Source organism: Papio anubis, unplaced genomic scaffold, assembly GCF_008728515.1.
Source record: "Papio anubis isolate 15944 unplaced genomic scaffold, Panubis1.0 scaffold90, whole genome shotgun sequence".
Lineage (NCBI taxonomy): Eukaryota > Metazoa > Chordata > Mammalia > Primates > Cercopithecidae > Papio > Papio anubis.
In genome coordinates, this window is record NW_022169240.1 from 156722 (window position 1) to 170405 (window position 13684).

General features: G+C 53.0%; 1 protein-coding gene across 3 annotated transcripts in view; it reads left to right on the forward strand.

Annotated features, from left to right (window-relative positions):
* Positions 1 to 3270: 3270 nt before the first annotated feature.
* PPP2R3B (protein phosphatase 2 regulatory subunit B''beta) overlaps positions 3271 to 13684 on the forward strand; it is a 41994-nt gene continuing 31580 nt past the window's right edge. The window contains exon 1 of one of the 3 annotated variants that reach the window (XM_031662713.1): positions 3271 to 3599. The gene's annotated coding sequence lies outside the window, so the exon portion shown is untranslated. Of the gene's footprint in view, positions 3681 to 13332; positions 13576 to 13684 lie in introns of those variants that run through there. The other 2 variants (XM_031662714.1, XM_031662715.1) reach the window with 2 other exon arrangements.

Genomic DNA, 13684 nt, shown 5'->3' on the forward strand with positions numbered 1-13684 from the left:
AGCTGCATTGCTAGAGCATCGCCATGCAGAGGCTTTGCACTTCGAGCAGCTGCAGGTGGAACTACAACGTGGGGCCCTGGGCTGCAGCAGAGGCTGTGGCCACACAGGAGACCCGTCAGGGTAGCGAGGAGCTGGTTTCCCACAAACCGTCATGTGGTTCTGCACCTTCTCACCTCCTCCCTCTCAAGGAAGCTCCTCGTGGGATCTTTCTCCTCTACTCTTTCCCCCTCCCCTCGCTCTTGAGTTTATTTTTTACTTTCATTTTGAGATCAGTCTCGGCTTGTTTCACCTGCTGACTGGCAGCAGCACGGAGCAAGCCGCTCACCGCAACCTCCCTGGTTCAAGCGAGCCCTCCTGCTCAGCCTCCTGCAGGGATGACGGGCACCACATCGTGGCCTAAGCATTTTAGATACGGGTTTCACTCTGTTATTTGCTGGCCTCAACTCCTGACTCAGCGCCCCCAGACCTCCCAAAGTGCTGGGATGACAGGTGTGAGCCACCACGTCTGGTTGCTTTTTAAAATTTAATGTTTTTAGGGACGGATCTTTCACGCCTGCCTAGGCTGGAAAGCGGTGGTGAGATCTCGGCTCACTGAAGCCTCAACCGCCCAGGCTCAATCAATCTTCTCACCTCAGCCTCCCGAGTAGCTGGGACCACAGGTGCACACGACGATGTCCAGCTAACTTTTACATTTTACATTTTCTCTAGAGATGGGGTCTTGCCATGTTGCCCAGGCTGGTCTCGACTTGCCTGGGTTCGAACAATCCTCCTGCCTCAGCCTCCCAAAGTGCTGGGATGATAAGTCATGAGCTTCTCACTGCACCCGGCTCCTTTGCTCCTCACCTGTCTCCCCAGGACGATTCCGCTGGCCACCCAGCAGCCCTGCAAGACGGACAGACCCGAACAGGCAGGGCCCATCCCGCTGTGAAAGGTGCTCTGGATAATGGAATGGCCACATCCCAGCAAGCACACCGTTCCCACAGCCTGGGGGCCCGACAGCACCTCTCTGTTCTCCCCCAGCAGAGCCTGTGCCGAGGCCCCAGCACAGACTGAAGGCACATTCTTGCTTCGCCCTGAGCCTATTTCAGCCTGGGCCCTGGCCTCACACTGCTCAGGACTCTGGCAGATGTGCTCTGGAAGTTAGCTGAAAGGAACCCTTTCCCCTCACAACCGCAGTGATGCCTCACACAGGGACTCAATGAACACCACGCTTGTTCTTTGAAAAGACGCTTCGTGTAGGAGAGCATTGTTAACTCCCAAACAGATTCGTATTAATATATCCACTGCCCCGCAGAAATCACGGCGTCGCGCACAGGCGCACACACACACACACACGTGTGCTTCCCGGTTCGTCAAAATAAGTTCACAGAATTCCTGCGTGATGCGGCTCTTCTGACCAAGAGCGCTCGGATTTTTATGTCCAGTCATGGCACACAACCTGAAATTGAAATCAGGACGGACGCAACACAAAACCATCGTTGATGAGTGACTGACGCCGGGCGCGGTGGCTCACGCCTGGAATCCCAGGAGGCCAAGACAGAGGCAAAGGCAGGAGGAGGGCTTGAGGCCAGGAGTGTGAGACCAGCTTAGGCAACAGAGCCAGACCTTCTCCCTATCAACAACAAAATTAAAAATTAGCCAGGCAAGGTGGCGTGTGCCTGTCGTCCCAGCTGCTTGGAAGGCTGAGGTTGGAGGATTCCTTGAGCCGGGAGATCAAGGCTGCACTGAGCTAAGATCGCAGCTTGGGTGACCGACCAAACCCCACCCCAAACGAACGGAAGAGCTACTTAGGCTCTGGTTGCAGTCACTGCAATCCCAGCACTTCAGCCGAGGCGCAGGGATCATTTGAGGTCAGGAGTGAGACCAGCCCACGAGATGATGAAACCCCATTAAAGCACAAAAAATTGAATAAGGTGGTGTAGATTTGGGCAATTCCTGTAATCCCAGCTCGGGAGGCTGAGGCAGGATGATCCTTGAACTCCAGGAGGCAGAGGTTGCAGTGAGCCGAGATCTCACCATTGCACTCCAGCTCCGGCAACAGAGAGCCAGGCTCCATCTCACAACAAATAAATACATAAACCAAAAAAGTTCCTATTGAGTCCAGTCGACGATGCAACTCAGAAGTAGGAGACCCTGGCTCATAAAAGACCTTGACCTATTCTCTGTGCTGGCGCAAACCCAGCTGAAACCCTATTTTGATAAAAACATTAATAAAAGGAGGGGGGGCAAGACGTAAAGGAAAGACGTGCATGTGTGCCAGAGAAGATAATGCAATGTCTTTATGTGGTTGAAAGCACAAACAGACACAACCCCTGGGTCAAGTTATTTAAAGAACTAACGTCAGATCCCCGGACGTAGACGATTTTTGCAATTTTCAAAGCATTGGACGCTCATCCCAGAACTCCAACGTTTACAGGGCTCCAACGCCTCCAACCTGTCTTTGCTGTCTGATAAGCAGGAAGCTTTCAACAAACAAATTTCGGCCCCAGAGCCCCTTATATTGAAAAGTTGCGTTTATTTTTCCCCCGCGCGCTCCCGCAGGCCGCACGCTCGCTCCCGAGCTCGGCGGGCGCGCACCCCGCATGCTCGCTCGTTCCCGGTGCCTCCCACTGCGCAGGCGCACTCCCGTCCCCCAGCCCCGCCCGCTCACACACCTTCCAGCCTCAGCCTCGCGCCCCGCGGGCAGGCACTGCGCATGCTCACCCGACCGGCCTCCCGAACGAAGCGCCTGCACCGCTACGCACGGCGCATGCTCCATGCGGAGGCTGCCCCTCCCCTCGCTCTGGCAGGCACGCACTGCGCATGCTCGCATCTCCGCAGCACTAAGGCCGCCTGGCCGCCATGGGCCGCACCTCTGAAATCCCAAAACGCAGAAAGAGCTCGGGCGGGACGGCCGCCACAGCCCCTCCTCCGTCCTGACCGCAGCCGCTTGGCCCCCACCAAAGCCTCCTGCAAAGGCTCCGAGGGGCCGCGGTGCGCGCGGGGCCAGCGGCGGCGTCGCCCGGTGATGACGTCGTGGCGATGACGCGGCGCAGTGATCGCCCACGCGGGCGCTGCTGTTTCAGATCGCGCCCAGCCTTGAAGCCGCCGTGAGAAGAAGCAGGCCCGACCGCGCCCTCCTCGGTCCCGTCTCAAGAGTCTGCGCAGTTCCCGGGGCGCGGGCTGGCCTTTGTTCCCCGGCGCCGCGCCCCAGCGGGCGGGCTCTGCATCCCTGGCCGTCCGGCCGGACCGAAGCCTCGGGCGGTGCGGGCGTCTGGGCGTCCCCGGCCCAGCCCGCCGCCCGGGCATCCCAGGCAGCCGGTGCTGAAGATGAAGGTGGACGAGCTGAAACCCTTGTACCACCAGCGAGGCCGGCACGCAGCGGATGCTGCAGGACTGCCTGCGCCGGATCAAGGCGCCCGGGCGAGACCTGCGGACCGCGGGGGACGGGGAGCCTCCCGGGGCCTGGCCCGCAGCCCCGCTCGCCGCCCCCAGACCCGGCGGCTGACCTCCCTCGCGGCAACTCCCTCGGCTCCGGCCCTGCTGCTCCTGGCGCCGCCTCCAGCCCCAGGAACGCGCCCCACGCTCGAGGCACCCGTAGATCCGCAGGGACGAGAGGAGTAAGTGACTCTTCCTTCCGCTGACACCTGCGCAGGTGGCTCTGGAAGCATAGCGGACGCGTGGCTGCGCGGTGGAGGCAGGTGGGAGAGCGTCAGACCCCAAAACGGTTTCATACTGAGTCTGTTCCCCGCCCCGACCCACCCCACACACACACACCCGCCCTAATACTTCAGAAAGTTGTGACTCCGTTGAACATTCCGTCATTGACACTTGTTAACCTAAATATCACACCAATTTATAAAGGTACAAAGGCTTTCTTCTTCTTTATTTTATACTATTCTATTCCATTCTTTATTTTATTTTAATAATTTAATTTTATCGAGTCTTGTTGTGTCGCTCACACGGTCTGATCTCGCTCATTGCAACCTCCTCACTTCGGTTCGTTATTCTCTGCCTCAGCCTCCGAGGAGCTTGATGATTAGCGCTCACCACTATGTCCGCTTGCCAGATGCTTTTGGGTAGAGATGGGTTTTCACCTTATATTGGCCAGGGCTGGTCCTCAACTTCGTGATCTCAAGTGATCCACCTCGCCTCGGTCACTAAAGTGCTGGGATGATAGGCGTGAGCCACCGTGGTTCGCCTTCTTATTTTATTTTAATTTACTTTATCGTGAGACGGGTCTTGTTTCACGCCCGGCTAATGGCCCACCCTGTATTTCACTGCACTCCTCCTCGGGCCTCCGGTTCAAGCTGACATTCTCTGCCTCAGCCTCCCCGGTGAGCTGGATGACAGGCCTCGCCACCACGTCCGCCTATTTTTCTATTTTTAGTAGAGATGTAGCTCTCACCCATATTGGCCAGGGCTTTGTTCCCCAACTCCTGACCTCAGGGTGATCCTGCCTCTCCCAACGCAAGCTGGGATGACAGACGCTGTTCACTGCGCCTCTCGCCCTTTTTATTTATTTTATATGTTTTTGGAGACAGGGTCTTGTTCTGTCTTCTAGACTGGAGTGCAGTGGCACAACCACAGCGTGAGCCACGCGCCCCTCAGCCTCCCAGTAGCTGGGATTACATGGCACCCTCAGGCTGGTGGGGCTAATTTTGTATTCTGCGTGACAGAGGTCTTGCTATGTTACCCAGAGTGCTCTGGAATTCTTGAGTCCAAGCAATCCTCCCGCCTCAGCCTCCAAAAGCCCGCTGTATTTCTTAAACGTCATTTATTTCACAGAAGGTGATTATTCACTTCAGGTGAGACGCACAGCCTCCGGCTAATGTGCTTGTAATCTCAGCTAAGCCGGGAGGCTGAGGCAGGAGAATCACTAGAACCTGGGAGGCTGAGGCTGCACTCTAGCCTGGGCAACAGAGCAAGACTCCATCTCGGAAAAAAAAAAAACAAAACTAAACTAAAAGCAAGCACTTGGGGGGAAGAAAAGATGAGACAGGAATTTATGCTGAGTGGGTTGGCCAAGTGTATATATGCAAGAAGTTACAGGAAGCGCTATGGATATTCACCGAGGGAGTCCTGGCCCATGGGTATTGAACAAATATGCATGTTACCTACTGCCAAGTTGACCTTGCAGTGGAGACTTAACATGTAAATGCAGTATAGTTAGGCCCCCCCAGGTCAAAAGGTGAAGCAAGTTTGCAGCCCCAGTCTCTTTTCTTTTTGGGGGGGGGGGACGGAGTCTTGCTCTGTCACCCAGGCTGCAGTGCAGTGGCACCATCTCGGCTCACTGCAAGCTCCGCCTCCCGGGTTCACGCCATTCTCCTGCCTCAGCCTCCCGAGTAGCTGGGACTACAGGCGCTGCCACCGTGCCTGGCTAATTTTTTGTATTTTTGGTAGAGATGGGATATCACCTTGTTAGCCAGGTTGATCTCGATCTCCTGACCTCGTGATCCGCCCACATCGGCCTCCCAAAGTGCTGGGATGACAGGCGTGAGCCACCGCGCCCGCCGACAGCAGTGTATTTTTAAAAATGCTTCCTGTCGTTTTATACTATGCAGTTTAAAGCAATAAAACATTGCTTCCAGATGTTTTAGACGCACATATGGCCGGTGCGTCTTGTGACCCGAGTATACGGTGGACGCCTGAAATACTCAGAATGTTCCCTTGGAACTTGTTTATACTATTTGAAATGTTTTCCGCTGAACACCGGCCTCCCATCAGCAGCACTAATAAGCATGTCACAAAGTGATTATTTATGTAGCACCATAGTTTTGCAGCCCCAATGGACCAGCCTCTACTTGCTGAGGGAGAGGTGGGTGGCAATCCGAGGTGAGCTCCTTGGGTTCTAAATTCCTGGTGGTTGTCCGACGTGTTCTGATCGATCTAGAACGTTTTCCAAAAGTACGTCTCGATGAAAATGTGAACTAGAAATGGAGGCAGCTTGGAGACCGCCTGGCTCAGGCCCTCCCGATCCCGATCCAGGAGGGGACTCAGGGCCCCAGGACGCATCTCTTGAGCTCCGGCCCAATGCACTTTCCCGGTGAGCTGCAAAACCTGAGCACTTTGGGAAGTCTTGCCCACATCCCTCATTTACTGAGGAAGTTGTATGTGAGGGGAGGACCAGGACTCAAGAAGCGTGCCCTCGTGATGATGGCTTCCCCTCCACGGCTTGCGTCCTCAGTGGGGTTGCCGATGAGCTGCCATTTTGTCATTAAACGTGTTGAATGACAGCCAGACACTAAGGTCAATGCTTGAATGTTGTGACTTCGCATGAATTCTCCTACGGCTGGGAATATCGACGGAAGGTCAGGTCTGCGCAAACGAGGCCATCTGGGTGCATGGGAAAAGATAATATATTCTGTACATCGGGCAACAAGCCTCTAACAAGAGGAAATTAAGTTCCAAAGGTGTTCACAGCAGGCAGAGGTCGTTTCTATCCTGGAGAAAGTTTTGAGGAGGAAGTGAGTAGCAGGACTTGGGAAATGCACTGAGTTTGATGGGTATCGGGGGACGGGACCAAGGGAGGCCGCTCCAGGAGAGATGACGGGCGGCAGACTGTGAAAATGAGACCAGGCACAGTCGCTCACGCCTGTAATCCTAGCACTTTGGGAGGCGGGTGGATCACCTGAGGTCAGGAGTTCACGACCAGCCTGGCCAACACGGTGAAACCCCGTCTGTACCAAAAATACAAAAATTAGCCGGGCGTAGTGGCGGGCGCCTGTAATCCTAGCTCCTCGGGAGACTGAGGTAGGAGAATCACTTGAACCCGGGAGGCAGAGGTTACAGTGAGCCGACATTACACCACTGCACTCCGGCCTGGACAACAGAGAGAGACTCTGTCTCAAAAAAAAGAAAAAAAAAAGAAAAAGGGTAAGATGTTCAGGTCGTGTTGAGCGACTGGAGTGGTCTAACGGGAGAGGCAGAAGGAAGGATGCGTGTGGATCATGGCGTGGCGGCCGGGGTGTGCAGTGGGCCGGATTCTGTGCTTAGGAGATGCGAAGAGTTTTCAGAAAGCGGTGACTGAGCTTGTCTGGGACCTCAGGTTTGCTTTAAACGTGTCTTCTTGTTTGGGACCTGTGGCTTCCTTCAGAAGTGAATAACTTAGAAGGATGTGTCCAGTAAGTGAATAACTTAGAAGGAGGTGTCTGTTCATTGGGACAAAAGGGATGAGGAAAAGATTTTCATAAATGAAACAGCGTTTTCTCACCACACAGGTACAAGGTTGGGTATGAGCTGTCGGGAGGGTTCGTTCTAGGTCCGTTGAACTCCCCCGGCAAGGGTGAAAGGGAAGGCATATGTCCGTTGTGAAAACATTACGTGGCGCATCCAAAGCGGACGTAACCAGCGCTGCCGTGGCTGTTTTATGTTATCTGCACCTTCACCGTTACTGAGCAGAGAGATTGCACTGTGTGTTTGAAAGGGGTGCTTGCAACGGCTCCCTCCCATCTCTGGGGAAGAGAAACTGGTACAAATTAGAAAATGTGAGCGTTGGCCGGGTGCAGTGGCTGAATCCCAGCACTTTGGGAGGCCGAGGAGGGAGGATCACTTGAGGGCAGGAGTTTGCGCCCAGCCTGGGCAACAGAGCGAGACTCCCCCATGTCTATAAAATAATAAAATCAGCCAGGCATGGTGGTTCATGCCTGAAGTCCCAGCTGCTTGTGAGGCTGAGGCAGGAGGGTCCCAGGAGTTCGAGGCTGCAGTGAGCTATGTCTGTGCCACTGCACTCCCACCGGGGCAACAAAGTGAGACCCGGTCTCTAAAAAAAAAAAAAAAAAAGGAAAGGAAATGCCAGTATTGATGGGCTGATGATACAAGCCAGGGTGCTTCTGCTGGGGGCACCCTAAATGCACCTTTAAAGTAAGTTGTTACAAGGGGAAGTAAGAACTTCATGTCGATGACCTGCTTTTTTTTTTTTTTTGAGGTGGAGTTTCGCTCTTGTCTCCCAGGCTGTGGTGCAATGTCACAGTCTCGGCTCCCTGTAACCGCCACCTGCTGCAGTTCAGATGATTCTCCGGCCTCAGCCTCCCAGGCAGCTGGGACTACAGGTGCCCTCACCACCACGCCTCCTCGCTAATTTTTGTAGTTTTAGTAGATGGGGTTTCACCCATGCTGGCCAGGCTGGTCTCAACTCCCTAATCTCAAGTGATCCGGCCTACCGGGCTCTCCCCCAAAGTGCTGGGAATACAGGCGTGAGCCACCGCGCCTGGCCAGATGAGCTGCTTTTTCTACTACCTCTAGAACTCACCATTGTGCATTCCGCCCTCTGTAGAACTAAGCATCGTGCGTTCCATCTCTAGAATTCTCTTTTGTGCGTTCTGTCCCCTCTAGAACTCAGCATTATGTGTTCTGTCCTTCTGGAACCAGCCTGCTCTCCTCTAGAGCTCAGCTGCTAGGCTCTGTCTCCTCTAGAACTCAGCATTATATGCTTGTCCTTTCTGGAACTCACCTTGAAAGTTTTCTCCCTCAGAGCTCAGCATTCTGCGTTCTGTCCTACTCTAGAACTCAATATCGCGGTATCTCTGTAGAATCAGCATCGTGGTGGTCCGCCCCCTCTAGAACTCAGCGCATTGTGCATTGCATCCTCCTCTAGAACTCAGCATTGTACGTTCCGCCTCCTCTAGAACTCAGGATTGTGCGTTCTGTCCTCCTCTAGGACTCACCATTGTGCGTTCCACCCTCTGTAGAACTAAGCATCATATGTTCCATCCTCCTCTAGAACTCAGTATTGTGCGTTCTGTCCTACTCTAGAACTCACCATTGTGCATTCCGTCCCCTCTAGAACTCATCATTGTGCGTTCTGTCCCCTCTAGAACTCAGCATCGTGCGTTCTGTCCCCTCCTCCTCTAGAAGTCAGCGTTGTGCGTTCCGTCCCCCTCTAGAACTCAGCGTCGTGTGTCTAAGACTGGACCTTGTGGTTGCATCCGTCTTGGTTCCTTTCGTACCTGTGTAGGGTTCTGTGGTGAGGATGGTCCACGGTGTATCCATTGAACATGGATGGCCATGTGAGTTGTTTCCTCTCTTTGTGTATTAGGAGTCAGGCTGTTGTGAACATGCACGTGCGGGTTCGTGTGGATGGATGATCTCCTCTTGGGTAAATGCCTCGGTGTGGAATTGCTGGCTTGTATGGTAAGCGTAAGTTTAAAGAAACTTAGCAACAAAAAAGCTTGAAGGAGGCCTGTTCTCTTCCAAAGTGGTTTTCCCATCTCACGTTTCCACCCGCCACGTGGGAGGGTGCTCCCCCAGCTCTTCCACACTCACCAACCCTCGATGCTGCTGGCCTTTGTAATTTCAGCCATTCCGATGAATGTGTGACCGTTTCTCTTGTTTGTTTCTTTGACTCGGAGTCTCGCTCTGTTGTCGGACTGGTGTGCAGTGGCGTGATCGTAGCTCACTGCAGCCTTCACCTCAGCCTTCTGAAAACCGGGACCACAGGTATCTGCCACCACGTCCGGCCACTTTTATAATTTTTGTAGAGATGGGGTCTTGCTGTGTTGCCCAGGCGGGTCTCAAACGCCTGGGCTCAAGGGATCTTCCCACCTCGGCCTCCCAAAGTGCTGGGATGACAGGCGAGGGCAAGGACACCCGGCCAGCAGGGCACGGTTTCGATCGCATTTCCCTGTGGCCTGGTGACGCCGAGGGATTTTCAGGTGCTTATTTTCCATTCATGTGGTTTCCGCCGTGAAGCACCTGTTCAGATCGTTTGTGTGCTTTTTAAATCGGGTTATGTTTTCACTGAGTTGCGAGAGCTCTTTGCGTAAAACTGTGGGCGAGTCCTTGGTAAGGTAACGTGGTTTGTGCCTATTTCTCTCGAGTCCGGCTTGCTTTTTATTTTCTTCAGTGTCTTTCAAAGAGCAGAAGTGTTTAGTTTCTCAGCTTTTTTATGACTCTTTATTTTTTGTGTCTTATTACAAACTGTTTGTATAGCCCAAGGTGTCAAACATTTTCTATTTGTCTTCAGAAAGCTTCGTGGTTTTAGGTTTGCGTTTCGGCCTGTGATCCGGTTCAGGTCAGTTTTTCTGCGTGGTATGAGGTGAGGTATGGGGGGGACCCCAGCACCGTATGTCGAAGACTCTTTTTCCCCCATGGAATTGTGTTGTTGGAAGTCAGTTGAGTACGTACATCTGGGTTCGTTACTATGTTCATCCCGTTGCTGTATGTGCATCCCCTCACCTTCATGGCCCTGTCCAGGTTAGTGTAACTTTCCAGCAAATTTTGAAAGCCGGTAGTATGAGTCCAAGCCTGTTCTTTAAAAGTCGCTTTCCAGCAAGAAAAGCCTGTTGGAATTTTGATTGGGATTGCTTTGAATCTGTGGATCAATTTGGGTTCATTGACACCTTAATAATATTTTCCAATCCACCAGCAAAGGACTTTCCGTTTATTCAGGTTTTGTTCAGCTACGTTGTATAGTTTCCCAGGTACACATCTTGCACTTCCTTGATTAAATTTCTATCCGTTTATTTAGTTCTTCTCTAATTTCTGGAAGCTACTCAGTAGTTTTGGTATCCACCTAACCCGTGATTTTTATCAGACCGGCTGCCTGTATTCTAGAACGTTAGAATGGGGTATTTGGAGATAAACATGTGTGCGTGTGCATCACACACACAGGTGCATACACACAAACACACACACAGGTGCATACACACATACACAGGTGCACACAGGTGCATACACACACACAGGTGCATACACACAAACACACACAGGTGCACACAGGTGCATACACACACATAGATGCATACACACAAACACACACACACAGGTGCATACACACACACATAGGTGCATACACACAGGTGCATACACACAAACACACACAGGTACACACACAGGTGCATACACACACACACAGGTGCATACACACACATACACAGTTGCGTACAGACAAACACACACAGGTGCGTACACACAGACATACACAGGTGCGTACACACAGACATACACAGGTGCATACACACATACACAGGTGCGTATACACAAACACATACACAGGTGCATACACACACACAGGTGCATACACACAAACACACATAGGTGCACACAGGTGCATACACACACACAGATGCATACACACAAACACACATACACAGGTGCATACACACAAACACACAGGTGCATACACACACACACAGGTGCATACACACACACATAGGTGCATACACACAGGTGCATACACACAAACACACACAGGTACACACACAGGTGCATACACACACACACAGGTGCATACACACACATACACAGTTGCGTACAAACACACACAGGTGCGTACACACAGACATACACAGGTGCGTACACACAGACATACACAGGTGTATACACAAACACATACACAGGTGCGTATACACAAACACATACACAGGTGCATACACACATACAGAGGTGCATACACACACAGGTGCGTACACACACATACACAGGTGCATACACACACACAGGTGCATACACACACATACACAGGTGCGTACACACAAACACACATACACAGGTGCGTACACACAAACACACACACAGGTGCGTACACACAGACATACACAGGTGCGTACACACAGACATACACAGGTGCACACACACATACACAGGTGCGTATACACAAACACACACACACAGGTGCATACACACATACACAGGTGCATACACACACAGGTGCGTACACACATATACATAGGTGCATACACACAGGTGCATACACACAAACATATACAGGTGCATATGCACACATTTTAATGTTTCATTAGAAGTTCTTAACAAACATGTCATAAGACAGGAAAGAACCCTCAGGACAGGAGCTCAGGGTTTCTGAAGGTTTTGTGCGGGAGCCGTGAGCTTGCCCAGGGACCGTAGCTTTTGTATCAGGTGTGTGCCTGTCTGCGTTCAGTTCTTACTGCCTTCATAACAATGACCTATTCACGGTTTCATAGTCGGCACCGATGAGAGTCTCATCGTGAGGAGGAAGGAAGGTGTTCAGAACCCTTCTTGTAACCTTCGAGAATCTGCAACCATGGAAACTGTGTAAGGAGCCTCGTCCCTCCCTCCTCTTGTGTTGACAGAGAGAACCGTGCCGTTTCCTGAGATGAGGTGGACAGGTTTTGAATCCGCTGGAGCCTGTCCTCTCAGGGCCTTTGAAACAGGGAGGAGGCTGCACTCTGCAGACGGCACCTGCGGGGTGAGGACAGAATTCTGAGCCATCTTCATGTCCCACGGCTTTGCCTGTTTCTAGCTATGCTGTTAGCTTTGGATGTTCAGAAAAACATTTTCTCACAAAGGGCAGGTTGCCTTCGTAAGCCTTTTACATCTAGGATTTCACAAAAGCCCTTATGTTTGCTCATGGAAGACACATTTTTATTCTAAAACGAGCCATCGGAACAAATGTGTGTTTAGTGAGAATGAAAAGTGAAGAGATTTTTACGAAAATTTTGCATAAAGGTCTTCTGGGCATTTTAGGAGCATTAGAGGTTGGTGGTACGATTGTGTCCGCATGGGAGAAGGACAGCAGAGATTCGGGTGCCGTGAGCGCCTTCATTGGCCCAGATGGCAGTGCTGTCTCGTCAGCGTAGGAGTGTGGGGGACACAGGCTGAAAACGGGCCTCACCGATTCCACGCTGGCTTGTGGTGCACACACATGTGTGTGAGAGCCGGTCCCTGCACACAGTCGTGTATACACAGCCGCATGGTGGCCCCACCGGGTGTGGACGGCCCATCCCTGCACACGGTAGTGGATAGAGAGCCCCGTGGCAGCCCCACCGGGTGTGGACGGCCCATCCCTGCACACAGTCGTGTATACACAGCCGCATGGTGGCCCCACCGGGTGTGGACGGCCCATCCCTGCACACGGTAGTGGATAGAGAGCCCCGTGGCAGCCCTGCTGGGTGTGGACGGCCCGTCCCTCCCCCATCCCATGTAGACAGCCCCATGGCTACACTGGGGGTGAGTGGTGCAGGTTCTGCATCGGGACGGAACGTAGGGGTTCCAGGGAGGCAGCGGGGGCTGCATCTGGAGGGGGTTTGAGGGCTCCAGGTCAGAGTCTGTAAACCTCTGTGTGTGTGTGCACTTCAGGATTTTGAGGCTGTGTTCCAAAAGTCTTTTTTTTTTTTTTTTTTTTTTTTTTAAGACGAAGTTTCTCTCTTGTCCCCCAGGATGGAGTGCAATGGCGGGATCTCGGCTCACTGCAACCTCCGCCTCCTGAGTTCAAGCCATTCTCCTGCCTCAGCCTCTGGAGTTACTGGGATGACAGGCGCCCGCCACCACGCCCCGCTAATTTTATATTTTTAGTAGAGACGGGGTTTCACCGTGTTGGCCAGGCTGGTCTTGAACTCCCGACGTCAGGTGATCCACCCGCCTCGGCCTCCCAAAGTGCTGGGATTACAAGTGTGAGCCACTGTGCCCGGCCGTGTTCCAACAGCCTTGTACGGAAAGAGGAAACGTGGCAGTAAAGTCCGCAGGGGCGTGTGTCACCCGGCGTGGCCGGACAGGGCGTGTGGCCTGAGCGTGAGGATCGCACCTCCATCGGCTGGCTTCCCCCGCATTTCGGGTTTGATCTTTGACTTTGGGAGGGAGATCGCAGGAGGTTGGCTCCTCATCTGGTTCCCCCAGGTGCGTTTGGGAGGCCGTCCGTGTGTGGTGCTGGTCTGAACTCAACGGGCGGCACCTCTGCTCTGTGAGTTTGCGCCCCGCATGGTGGGGGACTGGGCGGCATCTCTGC